Source organism: Anarhichas minor, unplaced genomic scaffold (genome assembly GCF_050575085.1).
Source record: "Anarhichas minor isolate MPS153535 unplaced genomic scaffold, ASM5057508v1 ptg000032l, whole genome shotgun sequence".
Taxonomy (NCBI): Eukaryota; Metazoa; Chordata; class Actinopteri; order Perciformes; family Anarhichadidae; genus Anarhichas; species Anarhichas minor.
Window position 1 is genome coordinate 1,886,950 of NW_027466478.1, and position 5,613 is coordinate 1,892,562.

Here is a 5,613-nt window from a genome sequence, read left to right on the forward strand (position 1 = left end):
TTCCAGTGATCAAATGCGTACCAATGCAGATGGGATTCAAAGATAGCTTACAAAGATAAGATTATTCATTCATATACCGGATGCAAAAGTCCAATGTTCGGTCACATGCTGGGAGGGGTAAACAGGGAAAACTCGAGTTATGGCGCGACCATAACAGCAGCAACTGTCAGCAACTTACTAAGCTAGCTGACTGTAACGACACATTACCTCACTGATGAATGGAGATGAAGAGCCATGTTCTTCAGACACGTCCCCTTGAGAGTCACACTAGCGAAGATTTGGCCCAAGAGATGACAGAAGCAGTGGAAGTTGAAGCGAGCTAATGTAACTATTCCTGTGACTTCTGACAATGCCAAGAATTTAGTTAATGCTGTTAGAGTTGCTGGACTAGCGCCACAGATGGAATACTTTACCGATGTCATTAATCCAGCATCTCAGAAAGCAACGGCAGTGCAGCAGATCTCTCGCCTTTGTGACCTTCTTTCACTGAAGCACAACAGCTGCCCATGTGTTGAAGACAAAACAGGAGTTGCTCCAGCTTCCTTTACACAAATGAATTCATCATTGTTCAAAGTATAAAAATAACATACTTTATGATATTAGTTTTAATGAATAAAATTATTTTCAAATCATGGAAATTTCTCTGGCCTTTCTGCTTTGTTGTCTGTCTCCTCTCCTTCAAAGTATGCACTACTAAGTCTTTTCTCTACCATCGTCACTCTCTCAGTCGATAATGTATGTAGAGTCTTGTTGAGTCCCCACCCTTCCCTTGCTCAACACCCAATCATTTGCAGTTATTTTCACTTTTGAATTTTGAGAGACCTTCCACAAAAAAAAATACACCCTCTCACCAGATTGTTCTAATGTATTAACGCCTGCAAACTTCACTCATACCCAGAAGTTAACTGCTGTCTACAGCCTGTGCAGTCAGGGCTTGCTGTTGTTGGGAACGTAAAGGAGCGTGTTTGGGTTATCAGCATCTAAGAAACTAAATTATTGACATCAATAGAATTATTAATGTCAGTAACAATTATTAACGATTATTAATAATAACGGGGCCCCACCCTGCGGACAGGGACCAATAACCAAACGATAAACTAAGTCTCATAATTAGTGTTCACTCACAATGTCAACAGTCTGAATACTATTACACATTCGGAGTGAGAGTGAAGGTTTAAGTTCGAGCACAGGCCACTACATCCAGCTATTATTACACACATATGCACAAGTAATCACAGAAGACTGCTCTTTAAAATATAACAGAGTTTATTAAATCCAAATAATAAATGAGCAAATCAGATAATATCAAAACCAACAAACACTATCATACAATTATATGTCTAATACCTAAAGTCACATGAACAAACGTGGGGTGAGGATATGTATATATATATGTACATGTATATATGTGTGTGTGTGTGTGTGTGGAAGAGGAGGGAACCACTCAGACAGTGGTGGGGGTAATCTCAAACGGGGTGTGTGGGCCTACAAGCCAAGATGGCGGAGTCTAGAAAACTACGACAAAATGGCTGAGAGTGTGTAACCACGTGGGACGACGCACAATGTGGGTTGGGACAATAGATTACTAACCACGGGTCTGAGATGGTCAACAAAAATTAGTGAATCTAACCATGTGTGTGTGCGGGTTAGTAGGGAGAGAGAGAGAGAGAGAAAGAAAACCGAGCTCTGAGCGCGGTGCTCGGTGCCGCAGTAAGATGTGAGAACAGCTGATCTATCACGCAAAACTCTGCGGTTGGGTTCTGAACCGACCAGTCACGCTTATACGGTGATAGTTACGGTTCTAAATCTCACTCACAGAGCCGATTTAAAGAAGAGAGAATAAAACCGAAACAAAATAAAAATAATCCCCAAAACAAAACAGATCTTTATCACTGCGGTGAAATGCGAGTATTGCTTACTCATCACCCCGGAACTCGGTCGGCGAGACGAGGGTCGGCCACCGTGGTTTTAGTTTTTAAAGTAATAAAATCACAAACTCCACATCCACTAGCAGTGACGGATCTAATGTAAACACAGTTACAGCAGGAAATACACAATATAACGGGACGCCGCGGTCCGCGATGCTTGCAATAACACGTTCTAAACGCTACAGTAACTTAACAAAACAAGATAAAGGAATAACAATTAAATAAGCTAAACTAAGCCCAGATACTAAGATACTCTTACTGTGAGAAGCTTCTTTCGGTAGGGTCTGTTTCCAGTGGTAGGAAACACTCGGTCGCGCTGCTTCAAGCGTGGCGCAACATCAACCTCACTCGCTGCAGAGAGGAGGGCAAACTTCGGCTGAGAGGAAACGGGAATGGCTCGTCCGTTCACCGGCAATGAGGGAATCTTCTTCGGCGGAGAGAAAAGGGGATTAGTCGTCCTTTTGCCGGCAATGTGTACACTAAAGGTGGGAGAACGGGTCGTAGAAGTTATCCGTTCTCGCACTACAGGATCCAAAAACTAAAATATAAAACACAGTCTGTTGTTCGACCAGCGAATGTAACGTGTGACCTGATAGGATTTGATGAGGCAAGCGCTTCCTTGTGAATCTTCTTTCACCAGCGCGAGTCCGGAGGGAAGAGGAAGATTTGAGCTTCGCGCTGGCTTATACACCAGGTAGTACAACCAGTGGTCCCTTCTTGGCCAATGAGGGGCCCCCCCAAGTTCTGGCTGGAGCTGGGAGGTGTGGTCATCCTTCTTGGAGCTTGGCCCCATCAGACCCCAGATCAGGCTTTTGTTGAAAGGAAGGAACATGGATGCTTCTTTGTTTGAAAAACACATGTGAGGGTCTTAGCCAGCCATGAGACCAGAGTCGGATTCCAACACTGTGCCATAAATTGTTGGGACCCTGGTGGAAGGATTGCCTGATATCAGACAGATTCATCAACTCGTTACATCTTCAGTCAGATAATGCATGTATACTGTATATACACAAAATATATATATATATATATATATATATATATACATTAACATGAATTATATATATACATATATACATATATACATATATATATATATATATATATATATATATATATAATTCATGTTAATGTTATCCTTTGGGCAACACTACTACTATACATAAAAAGTCTATAAAATGACTGAAAATAGGGAAAAAGTTAAGAGTAATATAAAGCAGCAAATGCAAGCTGGTAATTGTGTGGCATATTTTGCCTGGTAAATTATGCAATTTACAGTGTTGCTACTGGCAAAAATCTCACCTTTCTTGCAGAGTCTAGCGTTCTGGACTGCTATCACTATTCTATCCTGTGATTGTGTGTCATGAAGCAGCAGGAAAATGTACACATTTTTATAGGTACATTTTGTAATAAAGAGCAGTAGACTTTTTACACACTAGCGTAGTGGTGGTGAAGAAAATAACACCCATGTTGCCACACTACTTTACAGAAAGAAATCTGTAAAAAAAAATATAGTACTTTCTGTAAAAAAACATTTGTTTTCATTTTCTTTCTACAGTAATTTACTTAGAAAATGTCTGTACAAATAAAATTGATTACTCTTAAAAAGAAAAACTCAGCCACAAGGAACACAGTCACATTGCAGAGGAACAAGCATTCATTGAATTTGAGTTATTGGTACAGTTTGCGAGGGTAAAGAGCTGGTCCACTGTTCCACGGCCGGGACGGAATCCGCACTGTTCCTCTTGAATCCGAGGTTCGACAAGCGGTCGGAGCCTCCTTTCCAGCACCCTTTCCAGCACCCTGGCATAAGCAAGACTACTGGACGGGTTCTGGGAGTTTTCCCAACCAGTCTACATGTGCTTTATGGACTTGGAGAAGGCTTTCGACCGGGTCCCTCGGGAGTTCTTGTGGGGGGTGCTGCGGGAGTATGGGGTGCCGGACCCATTACAACGGGCGATCCGGTCTCTGTACGACTGCAGTAGGAGCTGTGTCCGCATTCTCGGCAATAAGTCAGACACGTTCCTGGTGGGTGTTGGCCTCCGCCAGGGCTGCCCTTTGTCACCGGTCCTGTTCGTGACTTTCATGGACAGGATATCTAGGCGCAGCATGGGGGCGGAGAACGTCAGGTTCGGGGGTCTCAGGATCGCCTCTCTGCTATTTGCAGATGATGTGGTCCTGTTAGCCTCCTCGGATCATGACCTCCAGCATTCACTGGGGCGGTTTGCAGCAGAGTGTGAAGCGGCGGGGATGAGAGTTAGCACCTCCAAATCTGAGGCCATGGTTCTCTGCCGGAAACCGGCGGATTGCTCCCTCCAGGTGGGGACGGAGTGCCTACCTCAAGCAAAGGAGTTCAAGTATCTCGGGGTCTTGTTCACGAGTGAGGGTAAGATGGAGCGGGAGATCGACAGGCGGATCGATGCGGCTGCAGCAGTAAAGCAGGCGCTGCACCGGACCGTCTTGGTGAAGAGGGAGCTGAGCCGGAAGGCAAAGCTCTCAATTTACCACTCGGTCTACGTTCCTACCCTCACCTATGGTCACGAACTCTGGGTCGTGACCGAAAGGACAAGGTCACGGCTACAAGCGGCCGAAATGAGTTTCCTCCGTAGGGTGGCCAGGCTCAGCCTTAGAGATAGGGTAAGGAGCTCGGTCATCAGGAGGGAGCTTGGAGTCGAGCCGCTACTCCTTCGCGTCAAAAGGAGTCAGCTGAGGTGGTTCGGGCATCTAATTAGGATGCCTCCTGGACGCCTCCCACTGGAGGTTTTCCAGGCACGTCCAACTGGGAAGAGACCCCGGGGAAGACCCAGAACACGCTGGAGAGATTACATCTCCCAGCTGGCCTGGGAACGCCTCGGGATCCCCCAGAATGAGCTGGAACATGTTGCCGGTGAGAGGGAGGTCTGGGTCAGCCTGCTTGGCCTGCTGCCACCGCGACCCGACCCCGGAAAATGGATGGATGGATGGACTCCAAGAAATACACTACCATCAACACCCACAGAGGGTTGTTTGTGTATAACAGACTTCCTTACGGAATTAGCTCTGCACCGTCCATCTTCCAGCGGATTATGGAAAATCTAATGAAAGGCTTACCAGTGGTAGTTTTTCTTGATGACCTGCTCATTATGGGACGCACAGAGAAGGAACTTCTCCACAACCTTCTAAAGGTCCTACAACGGCTTCAAGAAAATGGACTGCGAGTGAAATGCTCCAAGTGCAAGTTTGGCAAAACTCGAATAGAGTACCTGGGCCATGTGCTGGATGAACAGGGCACACACCCTTCAAAGGACAAAGTGAGAGCTATTCAGGAAGCTCCGGCTCCTACTAACGTCAAAGAGCTCCAGGCGTTTTTAGGACTTGTTAATTACTATGGAAGATTTGTGCCACAGCAAAGCACAGTCTTGGCACCATTGTACAGACTGCTCAGAGGACAAGTGATTTGGAAATGGACTGAGGTTGAACAGGTTGCTTTTGTCAAGTGTAAAGAACTGCTGACTAGTGACCGGGTGTTAGCCCACTACGACCCCAGTCTCCCACTGACTTTAGCATGCGATGCCTCTGCCTATGGCATCGGAGCAGTTATCCAACACACCATGCCAGACGGGGAAGAACGACCCATTGCTTTTGCCTCCCGTACACTGTCTCCAGCGGAAAATAAATATTCTCAAATAGAGAAAGAAGCTCTTGG